The following is a 19,209-nucleotide window of genomic DNA, read 5'->3' as shown; positions in this document are numbered from 1 at the left end:
TATTTTGCTTACATTCTAAAACTTATATTTTAATATTTTATACTTTAAAAGGGGAACAAAAATAATACAAAGGATTCCTGTATACCTTTTGCGAAACCTTCCCAGATGCTAGCATCTTATATGCAATGATCAAAACCAGAAAGTTAACTTGATATGACACTTCTCTAATCTATAGACTATGCAGGTTTCACCAATTGTCCCACAAATGCCCTTTTTGTGGTCCAGGTTCCAAACCAGTTTCATACATTGGATTTAGTTTTCTTATCTCCTTAGTCTCCTTCAAGCTGGAATAGCGTTACCTGTACCTTTAGCAAATTCAATTCTAGAGAAGGAGAATGTATCCATTCAGGAAATACTGAGTGTCTGCCTGCCATGTGTTAAGAATGAGGGAATGCCACAGTGAAAAGGACAGAGACTGTCCCTGCCAACCAAGGGCTCTCGGTCTGGTGTCAAACACACACAAGAAAACTAGAAGTTCCCATGCAGGATGGCAATTACTGTAAGGGGGAACAAAGGGAGGATACAAGTTGGGAGGACAGTCAAGTAAACCAAGTTGGGAAGAGGAAGGGAAGGATTCCTGGAAGAGATGATATTGGAGGTGAGGTCCTTGAGATGAGTAGGAGGTATTCAGGCAAGGAGAAGGACATTGCTGACATAAGATTGTACAGGCAGTGGCAGTGGCATTGGTGGAAACTCTGTGACACATGACATCTGCTCTGATCACTGAACTGAAATGCATTCCAGAGACTGGACATGAGATGTGAAATGGGGAGAGGTATGCATGTGGCTGGAGGGGCAGGGAACAGCCAGATTCTGCAAAGCCTTGGAAGTCATATTAAGGGTTTACTGTTGACCACAGTGCAATGGAGAGACATTGAAAAATGTTTTGTACAGGAGTGTGATGATCGGATTTGTGTTTTAAAAAGACAAAACGTGTGGGCCGGCCGAGCGGCGCGATGGTTAAGAACTCGCTTGGGATGCCAGAGGGCCCCAGTTCGGATCCCACATATGAGGGCCAGTGACACTGCCCTCCACAGCTAAGATGCTGAACGACAGCTCAACCTGGAGCTGGGCTGCCATGAGTCGCCGGCGACGGCGTAGGCTGCACTCCCTGTGGCAGTGGGTTGCCATGGGCTACCGTGTGTAGCCAGCAGCCAGCGTGAGTGGTCAGCAGCCACGGTGAGCGGCCGTCCAGAAGCCGGCGACTGATCTGCCTCGCCAGAGAAGAGCGCAATGATGGTGCCAACTTGGGCCAGTGAAGCAACATCCTCCACAACTAGATTGAAGAACAAAATGACAGCAACTTGTCTGTTCCCCTTCCCCCAATTCCCCAGCACTGTTCCCATCCCCCCAATTCCCCAATAAAAATCTTTAAAAAAAAAATAAAGACAAAACGTGATGTTGGCCTGAACCAAGGTGAAACAGTAGGCATGGAGAGATGTGAACAGACCTGAGATTTGGAGGAAGCAGAACTGACAGGACACAAAGATTGGTTGGGTGAAAGATGAAACCAGGCTTCTGGCTTTGGCACTGAATGGAAGTTGGGGCCATTCTTTAAGGCAGAAGACAAGAGCAGGAGGAGTTCTGAGGATGTTTTTATGCTAAAATGTTTGGGTAATGTGTGTAAAGTTGGAGCGTGAAGCTGAGATTCTCTTGACTCCCAGTCCGGGGTTGTTGATTTATGGCATGCCTCCTAACTCTTCAATCCAAAAAGACACAAGGTGTGAAACACCAAGACAGGCACTCCTGAGAAGCAGACTGTGTGGCTTGGTCCCTCTCCCTGGGGAGCTCACAGACAGGGGCCACTGTGTTGGGCAGACAGTATAAGGTGATACAAGGAGACCCAAGCCTGGGTGGTGATTCTACAATCTAGGAGAGACTGGACAGATTGGATCCCATGGAGATGGGGTCAGGCTGGCACCTTAGATGAGGGGGGTTGTCCCAATACTGCAGGGTGGTTTGCTGAGAGCAGGTGGAACAGAAGGCCACGCCAGAACAGGACCCAGGAAATTGCCAGAGAGTGATGGTGGTGGTAGGGCACTCTTTCCTTCAACCTGTCAAAGAAGGACTGGCAGGGACAAGGAACTAGTCAATAAAGAGCTTCTTTTCCTTGGAAGCCACCATGACAGTTTCCATTCTGCCATTTTACTGCTGAGGAAGGCAGGGTTCTGAGAGGTTACGTGACCTGCCCAAGGTCATATAGACAGTATGTGTAGAGCCAGGACTTGAACAAAAAGCTGACTCTAAAGCTCTCTCCTGTGCTCTATGCCTTCTAATATCAAGTGGAAACTCAGGTCCAGCCTAAGCAACTGTCAGAACGGTCCAGGTGTGGGCTGGTGGGGGGATGCCTTGATGGAAGGAATAGAGAGGAAGTTTACAGTTCCCATCTGAAGTAGTCATTGGCACCATGCAAAGCCTTGGGCATCATCAGGGAAGTCCTTCCTTAAGAAGACAGAGAGCTAGATAAGGCCTAATTCTGGGAATGCAGTTGAAGATATAGCAGGGAGAGGTCACATCGCACTAGCCTGGGAACAGGCTGGCCTCCGGCAAGCAGAATCCAACCACAGCAGTGATAAGTCAGGTTGGCCCATCTGGGGTGAGGCTCAGCCCCAAAGCCCCTTCTCTATCCCCCATTCAGGATCTTGTTCTTGACCCACTGCAAGGCTAATTTGGGTAAAAGCTAGTCTAACAGTGGTGATGCTCCAGCTCAAGCCTCAGCTCCAGGGCCTTTTGTTGATGTTTACAGAGGCTGTCTCTGCTCTTCTGACATGCATTCACCCCAGTTTGAAGACCTGCTCTCTCCAGACTGGCTGGGCTGGAAGCACTTAAGAACAGGTCTCAGCTGGACTCGTTCTTTCCTGACAGTCCCCTGCTCCCATCCGACTGTCTGTAAGCCTCAGAGCAGCTCAGCCGGAGGGGGAAATCCTGGAAGCTTGGGGCAATTTGGCTCAAGTAAATCCTCCAGAGTGGGGCACTAAGAACAAGAAAGGGAACAGGACTGGGATGAGAGGACTGGGAGAATGACTTGTCCTGCCCCAGTTTCTCATCTGCCAGGATTGTAACTGAGGAGTCGGATGCTATCGGGTAGCTTAATTCACATCCAAGGTGAAGTCTTCTCATCACTGTGTCCCATCTGCACTCACAGGCTGATTGTAGACCTGAGAGGCAGGATTGATGGCTGGTCTAGAAAGGGACTTACTCCTAGCTGGGTACAGGGTTTTTCTTGCTGTCTATACACCCTGGGAATCCAGTTCCAAGGAACTTTTTGGCCATGTAGAAAGAGCAGAGACAAGCAGAGACAACTGCTTGTTCTTATGGACCAACTCAGTCCACCACACGTAGCTGGGCTGTGCCTCGGAAAAGTGAGTCAGGGTCTCCCCTGCAGAATCTGAGGGAGGAAGTGAGCCATGTGAAGGTTTTTTATGTGTGTGCTAAAATTTGATTTATATCTTGGGAAAAGAACCTCAAGCTTCTTTAATCTCCTTCTATCATGTATCCTTGGCAGCCCTGAGAGATATTTTCCCTATTAAGCAAACCAACAGCTGCTGATTTTGGCTACAATTTGCTTTGTTGAGTTCTTGGGAGGAAAGAAGATGCTCAGCTGCCCTCAAAAGCTATCAGTGGAAATCAAAATAAAAAACACAGAGCAGATGGGCCTGGAGGATGGAAACCCCAAGGATGCTGTGGGTTCCCATCCATAGCAGAAAGCTGTGAACATTCTACCATTAAAGAGTTCTCCTCCTGCCCAGGCTTGGCCTAGTGTGCTCACCTCCAACTGCAGGGCTGTGTGGTGTCCTCAGGTTTCCTCCCATCTCACCTTCAAGGTAGGAGACTTAGGTAAAGCGGCAGATTACTATGAGGGTGCCGTGAACAAGGCACTGGGAAATTTCCTGGATCAAAATTCTTCACTCATCATCCTATTACCAATTCTACCACAAATGACTCATGCCTGTGGTTGTCAAGTTCTCTAATACTCGGTTCTGATCTGAGCCAACTAAAACAGCAATTAATATTTGTATAGCTGTTTTCTATGTGTCAGGCACTAGTGTACAGATTTGCAAGGTCACATTAAATCCTCATCCTATTCTTGTGCTATACCCATTGTACTGATTAGAAAGCTGAGGCTCCAAGAAGTCAAATGATTTATGCAAAAGCAGAGTTAGTAATTAGATTGGCATTACTGGTTAGTCCACCACCAAAAATACTTAAATACCATGATAGACTGCCTACCTGGGAAGACTGATGCCATTCTTTCAATACATATAAATATAAGCAGAAATATCAAACCTAACCCAGCAGCAGTATATGTCCATCTACTCTGCAAGTCAAGGGAAAAAAATGCAAAGATGGCCACATACCAAGAATCTCCAAATTACATGAAGAAGATATTGCCTTAGGAAACAAAGTTTATCGCACCAGGATATTCTTTAGAATAAGTATAATTAATGTTAATATATGATATGACATTGCAGAAATAGATGAAAGTATTTTATATATAAATAAAAACAAAAACTTTATATCTCCATGGTAATATATGGCTACCAATTTACGCTTTCTAATCCCCTCCCTTCTCCCTTATCCCCACCTCCCCTCCTGTCTAGCAACCTTCAGTTCTTTCTCTATATCTCTGAGACTGTTATTGTTTAGTTGGCTCATTTATTCTATTCTTGAGATTCCACATATAAGTGAGATCATATGGTATTTGTCCTTCTCTGTCTGACTTATAAAAAAATGAACAAAAGAAGAAAAAAGATTATTGCATTAAAAAAAACCCCACCAAAACACAAACCTTAAAGATCTGAAGAAAAAACAAGATCAACAAAATAAAAGAATGGGTTTAAGAGCAGAATTAAAATAGTTGAAAATTGAATTTGTAAGCTGGAAATGGCAACAAAGAATTCTTTCAAAATGGCATCCCCAAAGACAAAGAAATGGGAGAATTAAAGGAGCACTGGAAGATGGAGTGGGTTTATTAAAGAGTTCCAACTTTGCCTAATTTAACTTACAAAAAACTCCAAACAAGACAAGACTTGAAGGGAGGCAATAAATAACATAAGATAAAATTTTTAGAATGGTGGGGGAGGGGGGTTGTCACTTTGAGGGGTAAAAAAAAATTTTTTTTAGAATGGAAGACATGAACTCTCATATTGAGGCAGCCCACTGGGTGTTAGGTAGGACAACAGGGAAGTCATACATACACACTGTGGTGACATTTCAGAAAGTCAGTGCTGCAAAAAGTGTCCTGATGGCTAGCAAAGCAAAACAAAAGAGAATGTAGTTTCTCTATAAAGGAATGAGTGTCAGATTGGAATCATATTTCTCAAAAAGAAAGACAGGATTTCTGAAATCAATACAGAAATATCATCAAAGTTGTTGGAATGTGATTTTGAACTAGAATCTATTCCAAGAAAAAGAAATTAAATACAAGGTAAAAATAGTTTTTCTTTTAAAAGCTCTTTAAGGACTCAGAAAGTTTACCAATTAGAAGCCCAATCAGAAATTTCTGGAGAATCGATTCCAGCGAACTAAAACAAAAATATTGATAATTAAATTGAGGAAGATCTGAGACATGGAGAGTAGTGCTTAGCAAAAAAAAATAGTTAATTATTAATTCTAAATATTATTTTAAAAATATTTAATGACAATTGATAAAAACTTGAATCCATAATCCTAAATGGTTTCAGAATAGTTCAGATCGTGGAGCAAAGGAAAAACTTTATATTTGAGAGCTTTTGAACAAGGGGGCTCACATTTTCATTTTGCACTTGGCACCACAGTTTATATAGCCACCACTGTCATTCACATACTGAAGACTTGAGCTTTCTTTTGTTGAAGAAATTGGAACAAAGAGGCTCTATATTTGGAGACATTAGGCACATCAGAAAATTGGGTGAAAAAAACGATAAATAACTTAGTTATTAACTGATTTAGAGACACCTCAGACCTCCACTACCAAGGTGAGGGTTTGTAGGGTCTTTTCCTGGAATACCTGAACCACTCATGGAAAAAGACCTACATATCCTGACATGTGAAGGTCACTAATGTCACTGTTGGTGGGTATCCCATCAACCTGCAGTGAAACTCTCCAATACATAAGCTCTTTAATGCACACACACTAGTTGCAAACCCTTTTCATCACACACTAATTTCAAACTATTTTCATCACCTCCAAAGGAGACTGGTGTCCAGGGCTAAATGTAGTCACTCCCACTTCCCCTCCTGTTTTTAAACTTGGGAATTGCATCATCCATATTTATTTAATACAATTATTAATATGCTGCATCTTAAGTTCTATTTGGTTTCTTCTCAACATTTATCACAATGTACAATTACTTCATTATCATTGACTTATGAACTTTTTTCCTGCTTGTCTGTCCCTCTGCTAGGCTGCAATCTCCCTGAGGAGATGAGCCACCCCTGTTTTGTTCATCATTTCATCCCCAAAGTCTCATACAGTACTTTCCCCAGTTTGTTTTGGTAAACTGATTTGAATGAACAAATATGAAAGGACTTACTAACCATACACTTATGTGAACAAAATGACAGCTTCTTATAATAAAATGGTTGGAGAGCAGATTCCAATGGGGCCTGTGGTTGTATGATGCTGATTCTAAGAGAGTATGAATGATAAGTAGGCTACCTGGGTCCCATACCCCCATGAGCATCCCGGGAGTCAGGCAGGATGCACGACTGCATGGTTTCTTAGCTGGAGTGGAACAGAAACAAAGATGGAAATATGCTTCATTACTCTTCCCCCTCCCCACTCCACATGAAGTTTGGTTTGATCCTCAGGATTCTTATTCTCTGTTGCATTCCTGGACCCTTCTACCATGCCATTACCTCTGGTTTCAGCCCTGAGAATACAATTTTCTGGTCACACTCTTCAATCAGGTCCTCACAAAGGACCTGGTTGCAAGAATGACAGAAACCAGGCTTCAAATGGTTTTCCAGGAGCCTAGGAAAGTAAAGGCTTTTCTTGCATTTCTCCCTCCAAGGAATTAAGGAAGGGCTATCGGTCATGGAACTACAGTGGTGTGAGGAGGAATTCCAGGGCTTCCTCTAGGACCGGAGGGAAGGCCTGCTTCCTACAGGCAGAAGCCGCCCTTGCTTTCCATGTTGACTTTAGAGCCTTTATTCCATCCCTGAGAATCACCTTTTCCCTTCGGAAGAGAGTCCCACCTCCTCAGCTGCTGCTTTAAGCACCATTTTCTTCCCAACGACCTCAGTCCGAAGGTGTCCTGGGGCATCGCATGCCTGTTTGCCTTGTCCCTGGTCATCGTCGTTGCATTAAGAAGCACTCCACAGGAACCGCTGCTGTCACCGCTGGCCTTCCGCAGAACCCCACGGCTCACAGGGGGAGCCACCATAGCTGTCTGGAATAAGTAGGGCATGGATCGTGGGCATCCCTAGGCTCAGCGACATAAAGTTTAAAAGAGAAATCTGTGTCCTGCCACAGTGCCAACAACTCAAGTTTGCATTCAAGATAAAAACTGAAAACAGAAAAACCATGGGAGACCTACCACTCTCGGGCGGGCAGTGCCCTCCCCTCAAATTTCAACCATTCTCCGCCTACTCTGGACGCTTCTGCGCAGAAGCTCTGTCTAAACCTCCATGAATTCCAGACTTCTTCTCCACGTGGCATCACGGGTCAGGAGCTATGGAGCTGCCTCCCTGGCTTCTCAAAGCAGCCTCCCTGGATCTCTTTCCTGCCACATTGTACTCATACAAGTTGAAGACGAAGAGACTAACGCTCGTTTTATAGTCATAGAAACAAACTTATTCTCTATGCTTATTTTGCACTGACTTCTTTTAACCAGTCTAATGGGCTGGTCTAAGGAAATGGGTTATTCTAAGGGAAAATATACAGGAAGAAAATGAAATGTATTTATTTGTTTTAATTTAAAATGCCATTATTCATTTATATGAAAAATAGTACTGAATAAGAATGATATTTAACTTTCAGTCTGTTGAGCTTAGCTATGAAATTCACATCTCTCTTCTATAACATGTACTGAAAGGTAGGGAAAGTCAATTTAATGAACATTATTAGCTAATTCCACATATATGCCAAAGCTTGAAAGAATGGTGAGTGACAGATGAGCAGTAAATGTGGATATGAGATGGGCAGATGACATTCAGGGAGCTCTACAGGGTCTAACACAGAAGATGCACTTCCATTGATTGAAGTTAACGACTTGCTCTCTGTGAATCGTTAAAGGAACTAATTCCAAAGCTTCTAGCTCCTGGAGAAGGGTGGTGTCTGTTAAAATTTTCTCCAACTCACTGTTTTTTCTAGCTGTTTCAGTTTCTGCTTGTTCTTTCAAGGTTCAAGTGCTTTCAGGTCTTCTTTAGGCTCTTGAATTTTTTGTCTGTCTCGGTCTCCAGATGTTAACGGAGACACAATACTTCATGGTGTGCTCTGTGGGGCAGAGGTGGGTGCCATGTCTTGGTTCTTGTCACTTATTATTTTCTGCATTGCAATTTTCTTACCCTCATATTTTCTTTGATTTTTGAGGCCTGCTTTTGATAATGGCTTATCATTTTCTGCTTATGATTTCTTATTCTGGGATAGTTTCTCCTCAGGCAGCTTGGAATTGGTGATGGGTTTCTTTCTTACATCTGGGAGTCTATTAACCATTGCAAATTTAGGCTCCTCATTGGGTTTTTCACTTGGAACCTCTTGGTGAGGTATTGTTTTTGCTGGAAATAGTTCATACAAAAATGGGTGCTGTGATAGAACTGGCACAGTGTCAAACCTTGTACCCAGTATTAACATACAACCTGGAAACATGCATAGTAGTCAAATGTGTTCCCCATCTAGACACCAAGCTTAATGTGTAGCATCAGAGGTTACTGGTTTAGAAATAGGTTTGTATTTTTTAACATGCCTTGATTGCATTTGTCCCTCAGGTTTCTAAATCCAGCTAGCATTAATATATGGCCATGAAGACTAAATAAGCTACATTTATAACACCAATTCCAAAGTCAAACATGGTACCACATTTCAAGTTGAAATTGTGGCTTTGGCAGGCATCAAACCATGAATAGCATAAAACTCAATAGAACTAGAATTGCAAATTATATTTAAATGGGGCTATGTTTTGATAATTGAATGGATTCAGCACTTTCTCTACTTGTTGCCAGCTAATACATCATTTGTTCCCTGTAGTATGAAGTTCCTGTCTTGTCAAATTTCTTCTAGCTATTACACAACGCAGCAGTACCTGTTTCATTCGATAGCATCATAACCTTATCAGCCTTAGAAGAATAGTTGTTGCCTGCCACTGCATGAGGTCCACTAAAGTTGGGGTACAGATAAAACCTAACAAATGTAGAAACACTCTTACTCTTTGGAGCTTACAGTCACCTTGTGTCCAAGTGATAATAGACAATAATTAATTTCTTGGAAATGCAAATTACTTGCAATTTTATTAAAATTGTCTTTAAAGAAGTGAGTTTCATTGCTAATATTTTAGGCACAAATAGTTTCATCATCTGAGCAGGATGGATACCAATTTTGCATTTTTTCCTGGATGAAAGACTTCATTCACATCCCAGGGTTCACATTGTAGAACTACAGGTTAAGTCTCCTAGGGGCACATGTATGGGGAGAGGGTAAGTTTTCTCTGTTGCCAGGATATGTTTTTTGTTTGTTTTGAAAAGTGAAACTGCCTTTGGAGATCAGAGGAGTGTAGTAATCCTGTATTAGTGAATTGATAATACTTATTGTTTTTTTCCCTTGCCTCAGCAAACAAGGTCCTACACTTACTAAAGGTGTAGATTTTGCAGTGTTCCTGCAATTCCCTTGGAAACACTGTGCTTTGTTTAAAATATGGTGGTCCATTCACTATGGACCTTTCTTTGAACCCTCAAATGGGTTCGTACACTGACTGTGGGGCCTTGGAAACATTTCCCCAGCAGACTGTAGGCCACATGAGGGAAGGGACCTTCCTGGTGTCATTCACCACTGATCCCCAGCCTAGCACAGAGCCTGGCACATAGTAGGTGCTCAGTATATATTTGTTAAATGAATGAAAATTTGTCCCTTCCCTTGCTCTTAGTGCCCAGTGTGCTCAATAAATAGCTATTGAATGAAATATAGATTAGTGAATCAATAAATACATATTTCTATTGTTAATCCTGCTGCAAGTGCCCCCCAGACATGGTGTAGTAACACCTGATCACAGGACAACTCTTCCCCATCTTTCCTCTTGGTCCTATTCATATGACAGCATTGTTTATAACCAGGTTGCCTTTGATCAATTCCAGAACAAGGGTGAATTATGTGTAGGTTGAAGACATCATGACTGTTGAATCCTGAAATATCTCTCTCGGCTTGACTTCTTCACTGAAAAACAAGAGGCTATGGTTGGTGGGCCCTGAATGAGACAGAAAGTTCTGGTTTTCCTTGTCTATGGTTTAGATCAAAACAAACGCAAAAGGGGAGGCCATGCCAGGAAGGCCGTAGCAGTTGGGGAGCTCTGTGAACCAGTGGGCCACAAGCTTACCAGCATCTGAGGCCAGAGCTGCCTGGGAGCTTGTCAAGTGGTGAACCAGGGAAGGTACGAGTGGTGATGGAAATGGTTGGAAGAGAAGCAAGGGAACTTACTACAGCAGCCACCAAGACCTGCCTTAGAATGTGCCTGTTGTTTTTCCTTGCAGGGCATAGGTCTCTAACACTGACCTTCCTCCCTTCCCTTTGGAGAACTCACCTCCTAAGACTGACTATAAGGTGGAACATGTCACTCCAGATCTGACTGTCACCCCTTAGGTCCCAAAGATGAGCCTCGATGAGAAACAAAGCATGCTCTCCTGACTTTCCGGGGTTCCCTCCCTCCACTGCTGGGCCCAGCTCATGGAAGGAGTTGACTGGAGAAGGGGATATTCAAAATCATGTGTCCAAGTAGTGAAGCAAGGCTCCTCCACGGGAACCCTCCCTCACGTGCCTGTCCTCCTGGGCGCCTGGCTGAGTGGGGGATCCTCTCTTTTCCACCAAGGGTCAGAGTCCTGGTTTGTGTCCTGAAGTTGCTTCACACATTCATGCTTTTAGATCCTTTGGTGTTTAACTCATTGCTGGTGAAAACTTGGCACATTTCCCATCTGCATCCGAGTAACCCATTTATTTTAAACTTCGGAACCATTTGAAAAATTAAGACAGTGTTAAAAGGGGTGTGTGTGTGTGTGTGTGTGTGTGTGTGTGTGTGTGTGTGTATAACAGCAGATGACAGAATCCCTTTCCTCAGCTATTTATAACCCTTCCTAGGCATTAAAAGCACAATGGCCATAACTCTTCCCCATCCAAAAACCTCTGAGTGCAGTACTTTCTTGGTTTATGCACTTGCTTGCTGTTAGGTGCTCTTTGTTTGGATTTCTGATCTGATAACTTTATTTAAAAATTGAGTTTCATTGATATTTCACACTTGTCTGAGCTCTTTCTTCTGACCTCTGTGGCTGCTTCTCCATTTCCATGAAGCTGGGCCAGGATGGTACCTGCTCCCAGTAGTGCTGCCGCCTCTGGTGAGGGCCACTGATTGTCTAGGCCACTCAAATGCAGCTCTCCAGGAGACCCTCATACCACAGAGGAAATGTGTGGGCCACACAAAGTCCTGCATCTCTGGCACTTGGCTGTCTCTTTCACTTCGTCCTTGCCACTGGACAGAAGCCTGAGTCCCAGAAGGGACTCTGTAAACACTTGTTGAATGAATGTTTCTGCCTCTAACCTCTGTTTTTTCTGCTACCCAAGTTCTTAAGATTCTCCAGTTAAATCATGATCTTTCATGGGTCTGAGTCTTTGAACCAGCCCTTTTGGCTTTCCAGCTTGCTTTAAGAATGCACACTTTCCAGTTTCACAATGGTGAATTGGGTTCACATAACTGTATTTCTCCATGTATAAGATGCACCCTTTCTCGAAAAATTTGGGGTCTAAAAATTGGGTGCATCTTGTACAGTGGTTGTAGAATTTTTTTACTTGCATTTCCCAATTTTTCGCACTTGTTTTTGCACTCATACAACCACTGTATAAGATGCACCCAGTTTTTAGGCCCCAAATTTTTCAAAAAGGGGTGAGTCTTATACATGGGAAAATACAGGTATTTATCTTTGAAATTAAGAAATTGATAAAAGTCTGGAAAGGTGTTGGAAGACTGAAAATGATTCCATAAACAGCATCAAAGAAGAACTTACATATAGAAAATTACTTATAATTTAATGAAAAGGAGACACTTTCATATCAATATCAATATTCTACAACTAAAACCATATTCAAGGACAATGTTTGGTTTTAAATATTTTTATACATTTAAAAGGCCAACTAAAAAATAATTAAACCAACCACAAAATAACGTTCTGTATTTCTATGAAAACATGTGGAAGGGAGCACAGAAAACTAACAATCATCTCTGTAGAGGAAGCTGGGCTGGGATTGAAACTGATAGTTCAGAAAGACTTTAGATAATCTATAATGCTTGAAGTTCAACCCTGAGTATGCTCATTATTTATGGAACAAATCCATAGGTTTTTAAAATAAAAGAAAGGTGGGTTCTGGTCAAGATGGCAGAGTAGGTAAATGCTGTGCTTGCCTCCTCTCACAACCACATCAAAATTCTTTGACTCAAGGGAAAGAGACGACTTTTAAATTTTCAAATGGATATTTTAGTCATTATTTTTGGGTTGTTTTGATTTTATTGAATAATGGTTATAAACACCACTTGTGAAATTCCCACTTCTGGAGATTAATTGAGATTTTATTTGTTATCAATTGCATTGTTTGCCTTTGTAAATATTTCATGAAGACAAGAAAACATTTTTTGTCTTCATGAAATCAAGTTCCTTTATTGTATTATTACCTTGATCTAACATTTTTATGTCTGGTACAATCTTCTATACCTGAACTGAAGAAAATATATCAAAATCTTCTGCTATGATTCAGCTGCTTTTTAAAGGTTTTAAAAGTATTTCCATCAATTTTTGCTTTATTTATTTTACTGCTGGGTTGTTTGGTATAAAAAGTTTAATGACTATATATGTTTTATGGATCATATCTTTTGTTATTGTTGCTATTAACTCAAAAAAATTTAATTTTTTTGCTCATAAATTCCACCTAACCTGATTTTCATTTTGACTAACGCTATTTCTTTTGTGTTATAGTCTACTTATTATACCTTTGCCCATATCTCATTTTCAATAATTTTTGTCATTGTTTTATTTATTTTTGCATTTTTAAAGATTTTATTTTGAAATAATGATAATTTCACTGGATGTTGCAAAGATAAGACAGTGAGGTTCTTTGTACCCTTCATCAAGTTTCCCATATGGTTACATCTCACCTAATCAAAATAGAGAAATTGACATTGGTACACATATACTTGTAGTGCTAGGTTGTTTTACCAGTATAGATTTATGTAAACATCAAATCATTCAGGATACTGAATTGGTTCATCATCACAAACATTACCCTCATGCTGAAACTTTGTAGTCATCTCCACTCTCCTCTGCCTCACTATCCTTAACTGTTGGCAAACACTAATCTGTGCCATTTCTATAATTTTGTTATTTTGAGAATATTACATACATGGAATCATACAGAATATGAACTTTCTTTCTTTCTTTTTTTTTTTTTTTTGCTTTTCCTGAGTCAAGTCATCTCTTTCTTTTTTTTTTTTTTTCCAGAATATGATCTTTCTTGATTAGCTTTTTTTCTCAGGGTTTTTGAGATATGAGTTGTGTGTGTGTCAATCAATAGTTCATCATTTTTTAAAAAAGATTTTTATTGGGGAATTGGGGGGATGGGAACAGTGCTGGGGAACTGGGGGAAGGGGAACAGACAAGTCGCCGTCGCCTTGCTCCTCAATCCAGTTGTGGAGGATGCTGCCTCACTGGCCCAAGCTGGCACCATCACTGCGCTCTTCCCCCGCGAGGCAGATCAGTCACCGGCTTCTGGACCGCCGCTCACCGCAGCTGCTGGCTGCTCACGCTGGCTGCTGGCTACATATGGTAGCCCATGGCAACCCACTGCAGCAGGGGACTGCAGCCTATGCCGTCACCGGCAACCCACAGCAGCCCAGCTCCAGGTCGAGCTGCCATCCAGCATCCTAGCTGCAGAGGGCAGTGTCACTGGCCCTCATATGTGGGATTCGAACTGGGGTCCTCTGGCATCCCAAGCGAGTTCTCAACCATCGCGCCACTTGGCCAGCCCTCATTATTTTATTTTATTATTATTTTTTTTTTGCTGAATAGTATTCCATGGTATGGGTGTCCACAGTTTGTTTAACTATTCACCAGTTGAAGGATATTTAAGTTCTCTCCAGTTTTTGGCTATTACAAATAAAGCTGCTGAAAACAATCACGTAAGTTTTTTTGTGTGGACACATGTTTTCATTTCATTGGGATAAATGACTGGGAGAGCTAGGTTATATAGTAAGAGTATGTGTATTTATTTATTTATTTTAAAAACCTGCTAAACTATTTTCCAGATTGGGTGTAACATTTTACATTTCCACTAGCAAAGTATGAGATATATAGTTTCTCCACATCCTTGCTACCATTTGGCATTGTTACTATTTTTTTTTTTAATTTTAGCTTTCCTCATAGATATGCAGTATATTTCACTTATATTAATTTGCATTTCCCTAGTGGCTACTGATGTTGAATAACTTTTTGTGTGCTTGTTTGCTCACCATATATCTTCTTTGATGAAATCTCTTGTCTTCTTTCCTCATTTTCTAATTGGAATGTTTATTTTTGTTACTGTTGAGTTTTCAGAGTTCTCTATACGTTTTAGATATGAGGCCTTTGTCAGATATGTGGTTTGCAAATATTTTTTCCAAGTTTGTGTCTTGTCCTTTCATCCTCTTAGAAGGATCTTTCACAGAGCAAAAGTGTTTAATTTTGGTGAAGTCCAATTTATTGACTTTTTTACTTATAAAAAATGGAGCATGCTTTTGTTTCATGTCTAAGAACTCTTCACAAAGTTCTAGGAATGGATTTTTTAATGCTTCCTTCTAAAAGTTTAATAGTTTCTACATTTAAATCTATGATGTATCTTGCATTAATTTTGTATAGGGTATGAGGTTTAAATTCAGGTAAACTTTTTTACCTATGGATTCCCAATTGCTCTAAAGGCATTTGTTGCAAAGACAACAAGTTGAGATGCTTTCAATTTGTAAAAAAAAAAAAAAAAAAGTGTTGGCTATACTTTATGAGACTATTTTTTGGCTTTTTGTCCTATTCCATTGATCTATGTGTTTATACCTCTGAAAATGCAACATAGCCTTGAGTAATAAAACTATATAAAGTAGTATATAAAATAATTTTTCCTACTTGATTCTTCTTTTTCAAAATTGCTCTATTTAGTGGGCCGGCCGAGTGGCGCGATGGTTAAGAACTCGCTTGGGATGCCAGAGGGCCCCGGTTCGGATCCCACATATGAGGGCCAGTGACACTGCCCTGCATCCCCGGTTCGGATCCCACATATGAGGGCCAGTGACACTGCCCTCTACAGCTAAGATGCTGAACAACAGATCAACCTGGAGCTGGGCTGCCGTGAGTCGCTGGCGACGGCGTGGGCTGCAGTCCCTGTGGCAGTGGATTGCCATGGGCTACCGTGTGTAGCCAGCAGCCAGCGTGAGCGGCCAGCAGCCGCAGTGAGCGGCCGTCCAGAAGCCGGCGACTGATCTGCCTCGCCAGAGAAGAGTGCAATGATGGTGCCAACTTGGGCCATGAAGCAACATCCTCCACAACTAGATTGAAGAACAAAACGACAGCAACTTGTCTGTTCCCCTTTCCCCAATTCCCCAGCACTGTTCCCATCCCCCCAATTCCCCAATAAAAAAAAATCTTAAAAAAAATTGCTCTATTTATTCTAGTTCCTTTGCATTTTATATAAACTTTTGAATATGTTTGCCTATATACACAAAAGTTCTTGCTGGAGTTTTGATAGGAGTTTCATTAACTTTACTTATGAATTTGGGGAGAATTGATATCTTTACTGTGTTGAGCCTTTCAATCCATAAACACAGTGAGTCTCTCCATTTATTGAGATCATGTTTAGTTTTTCATTAATGTTTTTTAGTTTTCAGCATGCAAGTCCTGTACATTATTTGTTAGATTTCCATCTAACTGGAAATAGTTTGGGGAGAGCTATTGTAAATTGCATTTTATTTGTAAGTTTGGTTTCTATGTGTTCATTGCTAATATATATATATATATAGAAATATGATTGATTTTTGTGTGCTGATCTTTTATCCTGTGACCTTGCTGAACTAATTCACTTATTTTAGAGTTTTGTTTTGTTTGTCCCATGGGTTATTTAGAAGTATGTTGTTTAGTTTCCAAGTGTTTGGAGATTTTCCTATTATCTTTCTTTTATTGAATTCTAGTTTGATTCCACTGGAGTCAGAGAATAATCTGCATAATTTAAATTCTTTAAATTTGTTTGTTAAGTTTGTTTTATGAGTCAGGTATGGTCATCTTGGTATATGTTCTGCAAATTCTTGAAAAGAATGTATTCTATTGGTTTGGAGTAGTGTTCTATATATGTCAAATAGGTTTTGCTAATTGCTCATATTGTTGAGTTCTATATTCTGCTGATTTTCTACCCAATTGTCCTATTAATTGTTGAGAGAGGGGTGTGGAAGCCTGTAACTATCATTGTAGAAGTGTCTATTTCTCCTTTGAGTTATATCAGCCTTTGTTTCATATATTTTGCAGCTCTGTTGTTTGGTGTCTACAGGTTAGGATTGTTATGTCTTCTTGGAATATTGACCATTTTATCATTATGTAATCTAGCTCTCTGTCCCTGATAATTTTCTTTCTCTGAAGTCTAGTTTGTTTGACATTAATGTAATCACTCCTGATTTATTTTTGATTAATTATATGCAAGATGCCTTTTTTTCCATCATTTACTTTTAACCTACCTATGTGATTGTATCTGAAGTGAGTTGTTTCATAGATGATGTACAGTTAGATATATTTGGCTTAATCCACCCTTCAGATCTCTGGGTTTTTTAATTGATGTATTGAGATAATTTTTATTTACAATAATTGTTCATATGTTAGAACTTAAGTCTGCCATTGAATTTTTGGCTTCTGATTGTTATACTCTTTATTTTTCTGTTTTCTTGTTATTCACTTCCCGTGGGTGATTTGACATCTTTTAGAATTCCATTTTCACTTACCTATAGTGTTTTTCAATTTGTTTTCTAATATATACCTTTATTATTCCTTATAAGGCATTATATTATATATGTGCTACCTCTTTCTGACCTCAATGGTTTCTGATGAGAGATCCACTGCCATTTGAATTGTTTTTCCCATGTATGGGGAAAACTTATTCTTACCCTCTGACTGCTTTTAAGACTTTCTCTTTATCTCTCATTTTTTCAGAAAATTGCCTGTGATATATTTTGATCTGAGTGTCTTTGGTTTCATTTTGTTTGGAGTTTGCTCAGCTTCTTGAATATTTAAGTTTATATATTTTTCCACACTTGTGAAATTTTCTGCCATTATTCTTTTAATACTTTTTCAGTCTCACCCCCTTTCTCCTTTCCTTCTGGGACTCTGTTGACATAAGCATTAGGTCTTTAATTATAGTCCCACATGTCCCTGAGTCTCTTTTCATATTTCTTCTATGTATTTTCTTTTTCTAATTAAGATTTAGTGGGGCTGTTTTTTTTTCCTGTGATGTTTGGCTGGAGCAGAACAGTTATTGTGAAAAACTTTTCTGTCTTGTGAAGCCACTCCAATTCTTCTCATTTAGCTAGGGAAAACAGCATTTTCTTGGGGGGAGGGGCTGGTTATTTCTGTACCTATTGGCATTTCAAAGTTGCCATCTTCTTTAGTGCCCAGTCTGGAATATGTGGAGCCAAAAGAAAACCCAAGGAAATCTCTTTGGGTTCTGAGGTCCCTAACCAGTATGCTTTTTCTCTCTGCTTTTCAGTCTTTTTATGTTTGTTGTATATCATCATTTTTTTTTTTAGCTGAGCCATCCTGCTACCTGTTGGCAGCTTAGCGGCTGCTCAGCTCGGGCTGGACTCGAACCGCTGTTGCTCAGAGCTCAAACTCTTGAGTGAGCTCTTAACCAACTGAGCCATTCAGCCGGCCCTTATGTTTGTTGTATAATGTCCAGTTTTCAGCTATATTCAGTGGGAAGAATAGAAATAAGTACAATTTACTGCATCATTGAGGAGGTAGAAGTCCTCCATCATTTTGTTTTTAATGTTTTTTTTTCTAGACAGTTTACTGATCAATTTTAATTTTACCCTATCTGAATATCTTTACATTTGGATAACAAAATTTAACCCATTTACACTGATTTCAAATATTGGTACAGAGCAATTATTTTCTTCATTTTATTTACTACTTTTATTTTTAACTTTGTAGTGATTGTTTTTTCTTTCCTTAGTTAATTTAATCAGGTAAAATATTATTTCTCTTTCCTGTGTCCTGGTCTCTCATTCAAAAGAACTTAGATGTTCTATTATGCATCTTCATTGCACTCAGAGTGGCTTCTTATATTAAGTGGTTCACTGATAATAAGTCCAGAGTTTTTTGATTCTCTGTGAGGCAGTTTTCATCTAGGAACATAGAAACTGTGGCTTCTCAGTCAATTCTTTGGATCAAGCCACATATTTATGCCTCTCTTAAAGAACATCAGAAAGCTAAGTTGTGAAGGCAGGAAGCAGAGGAAGTGGACCACATTGAACCTAGGGATATCTGAATATAGCTGTCTTCTCTGGGCATGATGATAATCCTATACATTAAGGCAATGATAACACTAAAACCTCACACCATTATCTTCTGATTCTGTTGCATATTAAATGAGCCCACTAGTCACAGAACAACAGGAGCCTGGCAAGTCCCCTTTGGATAGGAAACATAATTTCAAAGAAGGTCCTCTGGATTCAAACTGGTTCTTCTTAAAAGGTGACATGAAGGCATGACCTAGAATCTCAAATGTCTGTCTTTTGGGGACAGGCCGTCCTTATCCATCACAATGGCCTTGTTGATGGCAATAGAGTGCCTGGGCCTGGAGTCACCTGGGCTGATAGGGCATTGAATGGTTAATTGTTTCTGCCTGTTACTTGTTTGTCATTCCTGTTGTCTTTTAAAGACCCCTTATATTTAGGCCACATTTGGTGAAGAAAAGCAGAGTTGTGGCAATTTTTATTTTATTTTCTTCCGAAGCAACACCACCTCCTGAAAGGCTATGCC

The 19,209-nt window shown here is 40.4% G+C and overlaps 1 pseudogene; it reads right to left on the bottom strand.

Moving 5' to 3' along the window:
- Positions 1 to 8,135: 8,135 nt before the first annotated feature.
- LOC109389477 (eukaryotic translation initiation factor 2A pseudogene) lies at positions 8,136 to 9,547 on the bottom strand (annotated as a pseudogene).
- Between the last annotated feature and the right edge of the window lie 9,662 nt (positions 9,548 to 19,209).

The sequence above is a fragment of the Hipposideros armiger genome, unplaced genomic scaffold (genome assembly GCF_001890085.2).
Source record: "Hipposideros armiger isolate ML-2016 unplaced genomic scaffold, ASM189008v1 scaffold_235, whole genome shotgun sequence".
NCBI lineage: Eukaryota > Metazoa > Chordata > Mammalia > Chiroptera > Hipposideridae > Hipposideros > Hipposideros armiger.
This window is presented reverse-complemented; position numbering and strand designations above follow the sequence as displayed.